A 16,655-nucleotide genomic window follows, 5' to 3' on the forward strand; every position below is an offset into this window, starting at 1 on the left:
ATCCCACACACAGTAAAGTGTCTTTGTACATTTATACATAAGGTCCACCCAGGTAACCAATCAGCTTGCTGCTGAGTCATGCTGACATTGCCCAGGCTGATGCAATCTGGCAACCAGCCACCTTCTGTCACTTAGAACGATCTACCTGGCAGTTCTCCTGCCCTTACCTGGGGATTGACAACCCTACTCCTTGTGAAGGGAGAGGCATAAAACCAATTCTTCATCATCTTCAGTAGGGTGTAATACCTCTCCAGGGGAACTGATCTCTGTCATCCAGGGATCAGCTTCCATTCCAGGATATTTCCAGGCTGTGCCTGGAGGTTGGCATTCCTAATGGATAGGTTCATACAGGAGAAGGTGGTTCTTAAGGGATACTAAATGATTAAATTAGCAGTTGGGGGAAATGCTGTGAGGCCTCTTTGTCTTGACATTAAGACGAGTTTCAACACATCTTAACTCAGCCCTTAACTCAGCTTGGAGACAGGAGTCTGGCTGTGTCTTGACTAAGACTGTGTCAAAGAAAGAAAGAAAAGAAAGAAAGAAAGAAAGAAAGAAAGAAAGAAAGAAAGAAAGAAAGAAAGAAAGAAAGAAAGAAAGAAAGAAAGAGAGAAAGAGAGAAAGAGAGAAAGAGAGAAAGAGAGAAAGAGAGAAAGAAAGAAAGAAAGAAAGAAAGAAAGAAAGAAAGAAAGAAAGAAAGAAAGAAAGAAAGAAAGAAAGAAAGAAAGAAAGAAAGAGTCAAGTTGCACCTTTAAGACCAACGAAGTTTTATTCAGAATGTAAGCTTTCGTGTGCTAGAAGCACACTTCATCAGACAAAAGTATGGAATTGCAAGCAGTCCTAAATATACTATATAGGATAGGTTATAGGATGAGGGAGACTTGTCTTAGCAGTAGTATGTGCAAAAGGGATTTCAGGGTCTTAGTGACCGTACGCTGAGTCAACAGTGTAATGCAGTGGCTAAAAAGGCAAATGCAATTTGGGGCTGTATCGACAGAAGTCTAGTGTCCAGATCACGTGAAGTTATGGTTTCGCTTTACTCTGCTCTGGTAAGACCTCACCTAGAGTCTTGTGTTCAGTTTTGGGCACCACATTTTCAGAAGGATCTAGACAAACTGGAATGAGTCCAGAGGAGGGCGACGAAGATGGTGAGGGGTCTGGAGACCAAGTCCTATGAGGAAAGGTTGAAGAAGCTGGGGATGTTTAGCCTGGAGAGGAGGTGGCTGAGAGGTGATACAATCACCATCTTCAGGAACTTGAAGGGCTGTCATATAGAGGATGGTGTGGAATTGTTTTCTGTGGCCCCGGAAGATAGGACCAGAACCAATGGGTGGAAATTAAATCAAAAGAGTTTCTGGCTCAACATTAGGAAGAACTTCCTGACAGTTAAAGCGGTTCCTCAGTGGAACAGGCTTCCTCCTCGGGAGGTGGTGGGCTCTCCTTCCTTGGAAGTTTTTCAACAGAGGCTGGATGGCCATCTGACAGCAATGAAGATCCTGTGAATTTAGGGGGAGGGGTTTGTGAGTTTAGAGCGATTCCTCAGTGGAACAGGCTTCCTCCTCGGGAGGCAGTGGGCTCTCCTTCCTTGGAAGTTTTTCAACAGAGGCTGGATGGCCATCTGACAGCAATGAAGATCCTGTGAATTCAGGGGGAGGGGTTTGTGAGTTTCCTGCATTGTGCAGGGGGTTGGACTAGATGACCCTGGAGATATCATCCAACTCTATGATTCTATACTAATTCACTGCCCACTTTCTCTATATTTAGGACTGCTTGCCATTCCATCCTATGGTCTGATGAAGTGTGCTTCCTTCTAGCACACAAAAGCTTCCATTCTGAATCAAACTTGGTGGGTCTTAAAGGTGCCACTTGACTCTTGCTTTGTTCTACTGCTTCAGATAGGGTTGCCAAGTCCAATTCAAGAAATATCTGGGGATGGAGCCAGGAACAAGAGTGTGACAAGCACAAATGAACTCCAAAGGGAGTTCTCTGGCCATCTCATTGAAAGGGACCGCGCACCTTTGAAATGCCTTCCTTCCATAGGAAATCATGAAGGATAGGGGCACCTTCTTTGGGGGCTCACAGAATTGGACCCCCTGGTACAATCTTTTTGAAACCTGGAGGGTACTTTGGGGAGGGGCACTAGATGCTGTACTGAAAATCTGGTGCCTCTACCTCAAAAATCAGCTCTCCCAGAGCGCCAGATACCCGCGGATCAATTCTCCATGATTTCCTATGGGAATAAATCTCCATAGGGAATAATAGAGTTCCCAGCAGACATTTCCCTCCCCGCCCCCCGCTTTCTGATGACCCTGAAGCGGGGGGAGGGGCTCCAAACTGGGGGATCCCCTGCCCCCACCTGGGGATTGGCAACCATAGCTTCAGACCAACACAGCTGCTCGCCTGGATCTATCCAAACCAACCAACTGAAAGACTCTTCCTCCTCTTCGTAACTGAGGCAGGCCACGCCAGCCACCTAAACACACAGAAGCTATGTCTGAATCATCGCACAAGCCCATCCATCACCCAGCAGTCAAAAGAGAATGCAGCCAGAGTTTTCGGTTGCCCTTGGCAGCAAAGGCAGGGCAAAGTCCCCCTCTCTGCGTCTTTCGGGAAAGGGAAGGGAAAGAATGAGGAAGAACCTTGCTCAGCCTGGGGTTGCCAAGTCCAATTCAAGAAATATCTGGGGACTTTGGGGGAGGAGCCGGGAACAAAGGTGTGACAAGCACAAGGGAGTTCTGGCCATCGCATTGAAAGGGACCTCGCACCTTTGAAATGCCTTCCTTACCTAGGAAATAATGAAGGATAGTGGCACCTTCTTTGGGGGCACATAGAATTGGACCCCCTGTTCCAATCTTTCTGAAACTTGGAGGGTATTTTGGGAAGAGATACCAAATGCTACGCTGCAAATTTGGGACCTCTACCTCAAAAAACAGCCCCGCCAGAGCCCCAAATACCCGCAGATTCATTCTCCATTATCTTCTATGGGACTACATCTCCATAGGGAATAACAGAGTTCCCAGCAGACATTTCCCTCCCCTCCCCCCGCTTTCTGATGACCCTGAAGTGGGGGGAGGGCCTCCAAACCGGGGGATCCCCTGCCCCCACCTGGGGATTGGCAACTCTAGCTCAGCCCCACCCAGGCTTTGGGGGCTGAGTGGCCAGGTGGCCCCCCTCAGCTTCCTCCCGGGTGTCCCCAGAATCACAGCCATTTTGTCCAGTTGCATTGATTTAGCCAGGGGTCATTTTGTAGAAAAATAGGTGGTGGAGCTCATCCAGGGATTGTTATGCAGCTGCACCTACTGTTCAATGGACTTGCTGGCCCTCCAGAGGAACTGGTTGACCATTGTATGAGACAGGAGGCTGGACTAGATGGACCCTCACTGGTCTAACTAGGGTTGCCAAGTCCAATTAAAGAAAAATCTGGGGACTTTGGGGGTGGAGCCAGGAGACTTTGGGGGTGGAGCCAGGAGACATTGGGGGTGGAGCCAAGAACAAGGATACTTTGGGGGTGGAGCCAGGAGACATTGGGGGTGGAGCCAAGAACAAGGATGTGACAAGCAAATTGAACTCCAAAGGAGTTCTTGCCATCACATTTAAAGAGACAGCACACCTTTTAACATGCCTTTCTTCCATAGGAAATAATTAAGGATAGGGGCACCATATTTTGGGGCTCATAGAATTGGACCCTCTGGTCCAATCGTTTTGAAACTTGGGGGGTATTTTGGGGAGAGGCACTAGATGCTATACTAAAAATTTGGTGCCTCTACCTCAAAAAATAGCCCCCCCAGAGCCCCCAATACCCACGGATCAATTTCCTATTATTCCCTATGGGAATCGTTCTCCATAGGGAATAATAGAGTGCCTAGTAGACATTTCCCTCCCCCCCCCCACGCTTTCTAAAGGGGGGGAGGGCCTCCAAACTAGGGAATCCCCTGCCCCCTCCCTCTCACACACACACACTTATCAGATCTTCCTCCGGACAACTCTACTTCCTGTGAAAAGGAAAGCAAAAGAAAGGGAGGGGCCGTTCTCAGAAGCCCTTTCTGCTTCCTGCTTCCTGCCCAGCCTTAAAGGGGCAGACATTTTGCAAACGGCTCAGGAGCTCTACAACATGAAGCCTAAAGGTATGTTCTCCCCCCCTCCACCCCCCACCCCCGCTTCCAGAGTTTTGAAGAGCAGGAGATGAGGCTGCGAACCCAGAAGTCTCCCGCCAGAGCGGGAGGTTTGGGAAGCCTAGGTCTAACCCAGAAGGGCTCTTCTGATGATCTTCTCAGGGGAAGGCCCTGTTGTTGGCCCTCCAGAGGAACTAGCTGACCACTGTGTGAGAAAGGATGCTGGACAAGATGGACCCTCCCTGGTCTGATCCAGCAGGGCTCTTCTTGCATTCTTCTGTTCTAACATGAGTGTTCTTCACAAGCTCCTGTACATAACCTCAAGAAAGCTCCCAGTTGCCAAGGAAGCTGAAGAGGGAGATAGGTTTTCCCCCTGGCCTGTTTGGGCTTCCTTGCCATGCGAATTCTCTGCTCCTTTTGTGGCAGGCTAGGCCAATGATTAAGGAGCAAGCGTTCTCAGGTGTCCATTTCCCTTGGAGCTGATAGGCGGCTGGCAGAAGAAGGTCTGTTGACAGAATGCCCATCATCAGAAGCACCAGCCTCATAAATCTGCAGGATTCACATGTCTCTTGGCACTGGCCTCTTTCTCCTCTCCTCCTGATCTACTCTCTTGGAAACAAGGGACAGACAGATAGACAGACTGACAGACAGAAAGGTAAGGTTGCTGCAAAAAGTTTCCTTTTGTTTATTTGTATCAGCAGCCATGCAGGCAAATGAAGGTAAGTGAAAGCAATAAATTAAGGCAAGCCTTCTTGTCTCCCTCCCTCACAGTTATTGGTAGGATCGTGGGGGTGGCACTTAGAATCCTAGAGTGGGAGGGGACCTCCAGGGTCATCTGGTCCAACCCCCTGCACAATGCAAGAAACTCACAAATACCTCCCCCTAAATTCACAGGATCCGCATTGCTGTCAGATGGCCATCCAGCCTCTGTTAAAGAACCTCCAAGGAAGGAGAGCCCACCACCTTCTGGGGAAGCCTGTTCCACTAAGGAACTGCTCTAACTGTCAGAAAGTTCTTCCGAATGTTGAGCCAGAAACTCTTTTGATTTAATTTCAACCCGTTTGTTCTGGTCCTACCTTCTGGGGCCACAGAAAACAATTCCACCCCATCCTGTATAGCAGTGGTCCCCAACCTTTTGGGCACCAGGGACCGGTTTTGTGGAAGACGATTTTTCCACAGACCGGCTGTGGGATGGTGGGCGATGGTTTTGGGATGATACAATTGTGCAATTTATTTTGGTGTGGTGGTGAAGTGTGCAGACTCTTATCTGGGAGAACTGGGGTTGATTCCCCACTCCTCCCATTTGCAGCTGCCGGAATGGCCTTAGGTCAGCCATAGCTCTGGCAGAGCTGTCCATGAAAGGGCAGCTGCTGTGAGAGCCCTCTCAGCCCCACCCACCTCACAGGGTGTCAATTGTGGGGGAGGAAGATAAAGGAGATTGTAAGCCACTCTGAGATTCAGATTGGAGGGCAGGATATAAATCAAATGTCTTCTTCTTATTACATTGTAGTATATAAGGAAATAATTATACAACTCACAGCGTGGTTGCTAACAGGCCACGGACTGGGACCGGTCCACACCCAGGGGCTGGGGACCCCTGCTCTTTAGGACAGCCCTCCAAGTACTTAAAGATGGTGAACCTATCACCTCTCAGATGCCAAGAAATCACAGTAAAGTATACCAAAACGTTCAAAGTTTCAAATAAGGATGTCAGTTTCCAACTTTAGATACTTCATAGATAGGCCATTGTAGCAGGTGCAAGTGCAGGAGGGGGGAATCAAACCCGGTTCTCCCAGAGAAGAGAGCTCTGGCTGACCCAAGGCCATTCCAGCAGGTGCAAGTGGAGGAGTGTGGAATCAAACCCGGTTCTCCCAGAAAAGAAAGCTCTGGCTGACCCAAGGCCATCCCTGCAGCTGCAAGTGGAGCAGTGGGGAATCAAACCCGGTTCTCCCAGATAAGAGAGCTCTGGCTGACCCAAGGCCATTCCAGCAGCTGCAAGTGCAGGAGGGGGGAATCAAACCCGGTTCTCCCAGAGAAGAGAGCTCTGGCTGACCCAAGGCCATTCCAGCAGGTGCAAGTGGAGGAGTGTGGAATCAAACCCGGTTCTCCCAGAAAAGAAAGCTCTGGCTGACCCAAGGCCATCCCTGCAGCTGCAAGTGGAGCAGTGGGGAATCAAACCCGGTTCTCCCAGATAAGAGAGCTCTGGCTGACCCAAGGCCATTCCAGCAGCTGCAAGTGGAGGAGTGGGGAATCAAACCGGGTTCTCCCAGATAAGAGAGCTCTGGCTGACCCAAGGCCATTCCAGCAGCTGCAAGTGGAGGAGTGGGGAATCAAACCCGGTTCTCCCAGATAAGAGAGCTCTGGCTGACCCAAGGCCATTCCAGCAGGTGCAAGTGGAGGAGTGGGGAATCAAACCCGGTTCTCCCAGATAAGAGAGCTCTGGCTGACCCAAGGCCATTCCAGCAGGTGCAAGTGGAGGAGTGGGGAATCACACCCGGTTCTCCCAGATAAGAGAGCTCTGGCTGACCCAAGGCCATTCCAGCAGCTGCAAGTGGAGGAGTGGGGAATCAAACCCGGTTCTCCCAGATAAGAGAGCTCTGGCTGACCCAAGGCCATTCCAGCAGCTGCAAGTGGAGGAGTGGGGAATCAAACCTGGTTCTCCCAGATAAGAGAGCTCTGGCTGACCCAAGGCCATTCCAGCAGCTGCAAGTGGAGGAGTGGGGAATCAAACCTGGTTCTCCCAGATAAGAGTCCGCACACTTCACCACTACACCAAACTGGGTCATTCTTACAATGTGACGGGAATATTCTTCCAAATGTAAGTGTATGTGTTGGAGAGGTCTACATAGACCGGTCCATTAAATAGGCTCTGTTTATTTTGAACATCTTCTGGGCTTGGATATTTTTGGGGTGTCCCCTCCCCCATGCATTTTGCTTGGTTCCGGGTGGCAAGCCGATGCAGTTTCGCAGACCTCAACGAAGCCCTCCTTCGTCCCTCCTTCCTCCCTCGCTCCCCCTTCCCTCCCTTCTCCCTCTTCCTTCCTTCCTTCCTTCCTTCCTTCCTTCCTTCCTTCCTTCCTTCCTTCCTTCCTTCCTTCCTTCCTTCCTTCCTTCCTTCCTTCCTTCCTTCCTTCCTTCCCTCCTTCCTCCCTCCCTCCCTCCTTCTTCCTCCTACCTCCCTCTTTACCTCCTCCCTCCCTCCATCCGTCCTCCCTCCTTCTCCCTCACTCCTCCCTCCCTCCACATCGCAGGGTGTCTGTTGTGGGGGGAGAAGATGTAGGAGATTGTAAGCCACTCAGTCTCTGATTCAGAGAGAAGGGTGGGGTATAAATCTACAGCCTTCTTCTTCCTTCCAATGAGCTTTCTCTTTCCCTTCCAACAAGGACTCACCTGGGAGTGGAGCAGTGGAGTCCCATACAATCTAAGTTTCCTGTTCCCGGATGGCAAGGCCCCTCAGATACCCGAGGATACCTTCCCTTGGATGTGCATGGCCCTCTCCCCATCAGGTATGTAGGAAAGCTCTTGGCAGATGGGGGGGGGGAATGTATGTGACTAGGAGGGGGGCTTCATGGGTTGCCTGAGCCCAAGGCAGGGTGGGCGGGCCATGGACTTATACGCAGTGTGGCATTTAGTGTCTTGTTCAGTATTGGACAACCAATTCTTCTGCAGCTTCAGAACACATGAGGGGGTCGCTCAGATATCAGGGGTGGGGGGGGGGGGGCGGCGTTGAGCTGAGTTCTCAAAAGGTGAAGCAGAGATTCAGCCCCCCTTGCCCCCCTTCTTGGCAACCAGAAGCAGAACTGTTGAATACAAAGCATGATATTTGCATTGTTTCAGCTATGGTTTCAGTTGTGGGTGCCAACTTTGGCCTAGGGAATCCCTGACTTGATGGTGGAGTTTACAGAGAGAGCTTAGGGAGGGATTTCACCTGCAATCTATGTCATACCATGGATGGATGGATGGATGGATGGATGGGTGGGTGGGTGGGTGGGTGGATGGATGGGTGGGTGGGTGGATTTCACCTGCAATCTATGTCATACCATGGATGGATGGATGGATGGATGGATGGGTGGGTGGGTGGGTGGGTGGATGGATGGGTGGGTGGGTGGATTTCACCTGCAATCTATGTCATACCATGGATGGATGGATGGATGGATGGATGGATGGATGGATGGATGGATGGATGGGTGGGTGGGTGGATGGATGGGTGGGTGGGTGGATGGATGGATGGATGGATGGATGGGTGGGTGGGTGGGTGGGTGGGTGGGTGGATGGATGGATGGATCGCTGGATGGATGGATGGATGGATGGATGGATGGATGGATGGATGGATGGATCGCTGGATGGATGGATGGATGGATGGATGGATGGATGGATGGATGATAGATGATAGATAGATAGATGATAAATGATAAAAGATAGATAGACAGTGATGTGTCCTAGGCTCAAATGGGAGAACTGTTACTTTTGGAGGGAAGCTGAACAAGCCAGAGCTTGTACTCCGCACCAGGGTTCCAGAGAAGGCCTAAGCGTGCCCAATCAGGGGAAGGATTGAAACATAAGTAGCCAATCAACATCTAGGCTCATACTGTACCCTGATAGGCCCTTAGGGCCCTGTAAATAGCCAATCCATGTACATAGTTAAGGACCAATCAGAAGGGGGCAAGAATTGTATAAAGGAGCGGGAAGTTTGAACAGAGCTCAGTGTGTGTTGTGTGGTGTTCCTGAAGTAAAGCTTGCTGAAATCACTCTCCGACTCTGGTCTCTTACTGCGCCGACCCCAGTACTCTACACTGGTGACAAAGGTGGGATGCCAGTAAGAACCAGCAACAGAACCAGGAACACGGAAAGGCGGCTAAATCCAAGCCATCTGGGTCCGCACCGCCGCTCTGCGCACACCCCAGCTCGCAAGCCGCCCAGATGCGCTGCCAAGAATGGAGGCTCCAGCCAACTCCTACAGCCCTTTAGCATCGATCGCACGATGGGGCTTGAGGGACGAAAAACTAGTGCGGAAGCTCCTGTCCCTCTCCGATTGCGACCTAACAAAGGCAATCGACGTGGCCACCAGCTGGGAGAAGGGCAGATCAGCAGAGCCACGGCCGACAAGACGGACTGCGGCACACCAGATCAACCCTGAACCATCTACTGAGGACTCGGACGAGGACAGAGCTCTACAAACCGGCTATCATTCAGCAGGAAGGAAGACCACCCACGTCCCACCAGGCATGAGACACAAGACACCACCTGCATGTGCAAGTTGCGGGGGCCAGCACGAGCGGAAGACCGATTCCAGAATGCCACCTGTCGACTCTGCAACAAGGAAGGCCACATCGCCTGCGCCTGCAGATCCAAATCCCGAGCACTCGTCCCGCAAAGATCTGCGCACTCCGAAGGCCAGCAAGACTTCGAGATCGACGCTCTCCACGCCCACCAATACCCGGTACAGTACCTAGCCTCGCCAGTCAGGCCCTCCAAAATCCGGGTCAATGTAGGGATCGGGGGGGGGGGGGTACCCTGCCAAATGGAGGTGGACTCTGGGTCAGCATCATCTATTATAGCGGCAGAGACATTTTTTAAAATTCCCACCAGGCTGAGGCCTCGTCTCAGGGACCCGGGGTTTACCTTAGTGGACTTCCAGAAGAACAAGGTGCCTATCTTGGGAGTGGGCCCGGTCCCAGTCCAATACAAGGGGTTCAAGGGCCAGCTACAAGTGCTAGTAGTCAAGAACCACCTTACAAACCTTTTGGGTCTCGACTGGTTCAAGCCCCTGGGACTAGAGATCGGGATGGTCAATAAGACTGTCGGAGTGGACTTTAACAAGGTTTGCGAAGAATTCCCGGCCGTTTTTGATGGCACCTTGGGCTGCTACACGGGTCCCCCGGTTTCACTACACCTCGACCCCACAGTGCGGCCTATCAGGCTTAAAGCGCGGCGAGTTCCATTCACGCTCAAGCCTAAAATTGAGGAGGAACTGGATAAACTGATTGCACAGGGAATACTAGAGCCTGTCACCCATGCAACCTGGGAAACTCCCATCGTGACTCCAGTCAAGCCCAGTGGGGAGGTGCGAATTTGTGCAGACTATAAGTGCACCCTCAACAAGGCTCTTCAGGCCCACGCATACCCTGTGCCCATTGTCAGCCACGTTCTAGCCACCCTAGGCGGCGCAAAAATTTTCGGCAAGTTGGACTTGGCCCAAGCTTACCAACAGCTGCCGGTGGATGAGGCCACAGCCAACGCCCAAACAATTGTGACCCACTGGAGGGCCTTTAGAGTAAAGGGGTTGCAATTTGGCGTGAGTGTGGCTCCGGGGTTGTTCCAGGAACTAATGGACTCGCTTTTAAAAGGACTTCCTGGAGTCACTCCATTCTTCGATAATGTGCTGATCGCGGCAGCCTCGCCTGAAGAATTCGCCGCCCGTCTGAGAGGAGTCCTACAACGTTTTGAAACAGCCGGCCTCAAGGTCAAACGGGAGAAGTGCCTCCTGGGCATAGATTGGGTGGAATTCCTGGGGTTCTCCATCGATGCCCAGGGGGTCCACCCCTCCGATGCCAAGCTGCGTGCCATCAGAGATGCTCCAGCGCCCACCAACAAGCAAGAACTCCAGGCCTTCCTCGGCCTCCTAAACTTTTATCATGCTTTTCTCCCCCACAAGGCAGCAGTGGCCGAACCTCTGCACCGGCTTCTAGACAAGAACTGACCCTGGGCGTGGGGCCGCCAGCACGCTAAAGCCTTCCAGGATATCAAGGGCCTCCTGATGTCCAACTCCGTCCTTGCCCATTTTAACGAGACCCTGCCCTTGGTCCTTGCATGCGACACATCCCCTTATGGCGTGGGGGCAGTTCTGGGCCACCGACTCCCTGATGGGACCGAAGTCCCTATCGCATACTACTCACAGACCCTCTCGTCGGCGGAGCGGAACTACGCCCAAATCGACAAAGAAGGGTTGGCAGTCGTAGCCAGCGTCAAAAAATTTCATGATTACATCTACAGCCGGCCCTTTACCCTCTATACGGACCACAAACCCCTCTTGGGCCTCTTTGCATCGGACCGGCAGACCCCTCACGTGTTGTCCCCACAGGTCCTCCGTTGGTCCATTTTTCTAGCCGGCTACACTTACACCCTAGTGCAGTGCCCGGGCAAGGCAATGGGCTATGCTGACGCCCTGAGCCGCTTGCCCTTGCCTGACGTGGATCCCGATCCAGCCCCGGCTCATCAGATCCTACTGATGGACATGCTTCCGGACAGGCCATTGCTCGCCCGCGACATTGCTGCCCGCTCCGCTCGTGATCCGGTCCTCTCCCGTGTCTTGGACTGGGTGGGGAGGGGGTGGCCCAAGGGCTCGACTGGGCCAAAATTTACTCCGTTTGCAGCCAGGAAAGACGAACTATCCACCCACAAAGGCTGCCTACTATGGGGCAACAGAGTCGTCATCCCCAAACCCTTGCAAGACCAAGTGCTGAGAACCCTGCACAAGGCACACCCGGGCATAGTCCGCATGAAGGCTCTCACACGGAGCTATGTCTGGTGGCCCAGCCTCGATGCAGAAATTGAGGCTTGGGTTAAAAGGTGCCCGACGTGCCAGGTGTCAAGGGCTGACCCCCCACGTGGCCCAGTGCAATCATGGGAATCCACCAAAAACCCCTGGTCAAGACTGCATATGGACTTTGCTGGCCCCTTCCATGGGCGGACTCTACTCATACTAGTGGATTCATACTCCAAGTGGTTGGAGGTGGTCCAGGTGCCCTCACCATCGTCGCAGGCGACCATCAGGGCCCTGAGGACCATCTTTGCAACCCACGGGTTGCCAGAGGCCATGGTCACCGACAACGGCACAGCATCCACGTCCGCAGTGTTACAGGACTTCTTGGCCAGGAACCTCATCAGGCACATTCACTCTGCCCCGTTTCATCCAGCCACCAACGGCCAGGCAGAGCGGATGGTGCGCATGGCAAAGGAGGCCTTGAACCGTCTGGGCCCCTCAGACTGGCCAAAAGACATGGCGTGTTTCCTAATGGCCTACCGGACCACACCCACCGCCTCCACAGGTCGCAGTCCAGCAGAACTCCTCATGGGCCGCCGCATCAGCACCCTGCTGGACAAGCTGCACCCTGACCGAGCCCCAGACAGGCGACCAGTGCCGGAACACCTTAAAGCCCCCAGAGGGTTCTACCCAGGTGAGACAGTGTGGGCACGGAACTATGCCACCACTGGCCCCACCTGGCTCCCTGGAAAGATGGACCACGTCGCCGGACCGGTCTCCTATGAAGTGACCTTGGAGGGTGGACATCTCCTGAGGCGACACATCAAACAACTCCGGGGTCGCCTGCCTGCCGGGGAGCCAAGGTCAGAGGCTCCAGATCCGGACAACGTAAGTCCCCGAGAGCCTGACACAGAACAGGGTTCCATGCAGTCCGCTTCGGCCCAGCAGGAGGAGACCCCCGACAGCGCAGCTGAACCCAGGTCTCCCGGGACCGCCGTCCCAGATGTCTCCAGCTCTGCAGCAGCGGAACCACCAACCGAGTCAGAACGCCCAGTCCCCTCGGAGCTTCGACGCTCAACACGAGACCGCCGTCCTCCGGCATAACTCCAGGACTATGTCACCGGATAGCTGGAACAATGGGGGGAGGGGTGTTGTGTCCTAGGCTCAAATGGGAGAACTGTTACTTTGGAGGGAAGCCAAACAGGCCAGAGCTTGAACTCCACGTCAGGGTTCCAGAGAAGTCCTAAGCGTGCCCAATCAGGGGAAGGTGAAACATAAGTAGCCAATCAACATCCAGGCTCATACTGTACCCTGATAGGCCCTTAGGCCCCTGTAAATAGCCAATCCGTGTAGATAGTTAAGGACCAATCAGAAGGGGGCAAGAATTGTATAAAGGAGCGGGCAGTTTGAACAGGTCTGTGTTCCTGAAGTAAAGCTTGCTGAAATCACTCTCCGACTCTGGTCTCTTACTGCGCCGACCCCAGTACCTTACAATTTGCATTCATTTTGCCGGCCTGAATCGTTCTCCCTTGGCGGAGCACTGTTTTTTAAGCTGATAATTTTTATGGCCCGCGAATGATGCTATAAATATCCATATAGCCCTTGGCAGAAAAAAGGTTCCCCGCCCCTGTTCTAATGGATCAAAAAACGGGTGTTTTCTGCTCCATGTGGGCTGTGTTTCCCCTGCCCCAACTGTATGGCCGTTTTCGCACTAGCGTTTGCTCCGTCGTAGCGCCCCATTTACCTCCGGATCTTCTCTTGGATTTCACACATCTTGCTCCGGCGCTGCGGTTTGCTCCGGCGCTACAGGGATTTTACGCCGGAGTATGTTTTTCAGCATGTTGCCGGAGTTTCCGAAAACCTCCGGATCCACTCCGGATCCACTCAGCGGAGTTTGCTGTGGGAAATCCATCCACGCCGGATCGACTGCTTTGTGGGCGGCACCCTCTCCCTTTCCGTCCTCCCACCCCATCCACCCCCTTGGCCAATCATCAGCCTTTCGCGGCGCTTCCCCGAAGTGCCGGCGCGGCCATTTTTTTTTTTTAAACTTCACAGTTTTGCGTAATAGCGATATTTCGAAATTAACAAAGGGAAAAAAAAAACCCCTCCTGGAATAGTTGCGTTATTTCGCTGTTGCGTTATCCCCCGCCTCTTCTCCCTTTAGGGGCCCCGGTGGGGGGACCGCGGCAGCCCCCCCAGCAGGCCTTTTCCAGCCAGTTCATTTCGGGTCTAGTTTGGGGAGGGCGAGCGGGAAGGAGGCGGTTTCAGCGGGCCGGCGGAGGGGCCCCGGCAGCTTCGACTCTCCCCAGCTCAAACCCCCCCCCACTTCACTTCTATTTGCGCCCCGCTTGACCCCGCCGGCTTCCCGCTGCCGCCGCCGCCTTGGCAAAGGGAGCCCAGCCGCCCAGAGACATTTGGCGGCGGCGGCGCTTCTCCATTGTTGGGGGGGGGGAATCTAGTGCCGGTGCGGGCCAAAGCGTTCATGTGTGTGTGTTAAAAACGGAATGCCTCCCTCAACTGTGCCACCAGGATTTCTGGACCTGCACAAAATCGCCATGTATAAAATGGGAAGTTGGAGTCCTGCATTCTTCTCCCTGGCTACATTCCGCTTGGTTAGAAAATAGACGGAGCTCGCTCTTCACACCCACCACAGAAGGGGAAGGAGAGAATGGGGCGGGGGGGGGGAGCTCTGGCAGCAGGAATCAGTCAGGTCCCCCGTTGCAAGCGCCAGCCGGAGAGGGGAAAGAGAGCGGAGGAAATCCCAGCTTCGCCACCCGGGAGGGAGCGAAGGGAAGAAGCTGCCACACACACACACACACAAACCCCTCGATTTCTCTCTCTTCGTTATTGCGATATTTCGCAAATTCAGAATTTGGGGGGGGAATATAGTGCTAGGAATGCTTCTGTTAATACATAAAGGACTGTGGAGGACTCTACAGCTGCAGCCAATCCATGAGCAGCAGCAGCACACGTGATGCAGTTTGTCCACGAAATGAAGGGGAGGGAACAGCTCGATGTTACATTAGTACGTTAGTACGTTAGTACGTCATTACGCAACCAGACTTGCGCTTAAAAAAAAAATGATTGACAGGGCATCGAACTCAAGCCGATGCCAGTGGGAAAACGATTTGAGCCGGGGCTTCAGGGAAGGCGACTCCGCAAAGAGTCACTAGTGGGAAAACGAGAAAAATGATCCGGAGATAATTGCGCCGGGGAATAAGGGGAGCAAACGCTAAGTGGGAAAACGGCCTATATATTGCCACAAGTTCTGGTGTTTAGGAGTAGTTTTGCAGTCACTTAGGAGAAATGTTTAATCACTAATAAAGAGTTATCAAAGATTTCAGGTTTTCACGGCTGGCATCATCATTAGGGTTTGTAGAATCTTTCGGGCTCAAGTGCCATGTTCTACTAGAGAAAGTTTTTCTTCCAGACGTTTCATTCTCAGCTGCGGAGAAAATCCTCAGTGGCATTGCAGCCGGAGCAGGCGCTGTGACCTTCAATGCACAGCAGCCAAGAAGGTCAGAACGCCTGCTCCGGCTGCAACGCCGCTGAGGATGTTTTCCGCAGCTGAGAATGAAACGTCTGGAAGAAAAACTTTCTCCAGTAGAACACGGCACTTGAGCCCGAAAGATTCTACAAACCCTACTAAAAAGAGCTTTAATCACTATGCAACGAGCCTCCTCATAGAATCATAGAGTTGGAAGGGACCTCCAGGGTCATCTAGTCCAACCCCCTGCACAATGCAGGAAACTCACAGATACCTCCCCCTAAATTCATATGATCTTCATTGCTGTCAGATGGCCATCTAGCCTCTGTTTAAAAACCTCCAAGGAAGGTGAGCCCATCACCTCCCAAGGAGGAAGCCTGTTCCACTGAGGAACCGCTCTAAACTCACAAACCCCTCCCCTTAAATTCACAGGATCCTCATTGTTGTCAGATGGCCATCTAGCCATCTCTAACGGTCAGGAAGTTCTTCCTAATGTTGAGCTGGAAACTCTTTTGATGTAATTTCAACTCATTGGTTCTGATCCTACTTTCCGGGGCCACAGAAAACAATTCCACCCCATCCTCTATAGGACAGCCCTTCAAGGACTTGAAAATGGTGATCCTATCACCTCTCAGGTGCCTCCTCTGCAGGCTAAACATGCCCAGCTCCTTCAACCTTTCCTCAGAGGACTTGGTCTCCAGACCCCTCATTGTCTTTGTCGCCCTGACACTAAGCCAACCGGCATTGTGTCCCTGTATATTCCTGCTCAACCCCCCCCCCCCCCCCCCCCGCTTGCTTGTTTCGCTTGGAACTTTATCAAAGTTGGGAGCTAACAAGGAACAATCTATTCATACAGCGATATTTCTCAAAAATTCATTCAGGACAGATGGCATTCATTCATTATGGGCCATAAAGTTCCAAGCAAAACAAGGAAGGCATCGTCAGCTTGTTAGACAAGTCTCTCCATACAGGACACTAAATTTGCATGAGCTTAAGGACTAATCTGATAAGGAACAGCGCAATTGAAAGACTTTCCCAGCAATAATCTCAGCACTAGAAGATGATTTTTCCTCACTGGCCATCTGGTTTGAACGAAATGAACTTGTTTGTATTTCTACTCCTTCCTTGTTTTGCTTGGAACTTTATTGATATATATTGGATTGATACGATTATAATAATAAGGGCTTTTCTTGTAGCGGGAACTCCTTGGCATATTAGGCCACACTAGGGTTGCCAAATCCAATTCAAGAAATATCTGGGGACTTTGTGGGTGGAGCCAGGAGACATTAGGGGTGGAGCCAAGATCAAGGCTGTGACAAGCATAACTGAAGTCCAAAGGGAGTTCTGGCCATCACATTTCAATGGAAGGCACACCTTTTCAATTCCTTCCTTCCATAGGAGATAATGAAGGACAGGGGCACCTTCTTTTGGGGCTCATAGAATTGGACCCCCTGGTCCAATCTTTTTGAAACTTGGGGGGTATTTTGGGGAGAGGCACTAGATGCTATACTGAAAATTTGGTGCCTCTATCGCAGAAAACAGCACCCCCACCCAGAGCCCCAGATACCCGCGGATC

This window comes from Heteronotia binoei, chromosome 8 (genome assembly GCF_032191835.1).
Source record: "Heteronotia binoei isolate CCM8104 ecotype False Entrance Well chromosome 8, APGP_CSIRO_Hbin_v1, whole genome shotgun sequence".
NCBI lineage: Eukaryota > Metazoa > Chordata > Lepidosauria > Squamata > Gekkonidae > Heteronotia > Heteronotia binoei.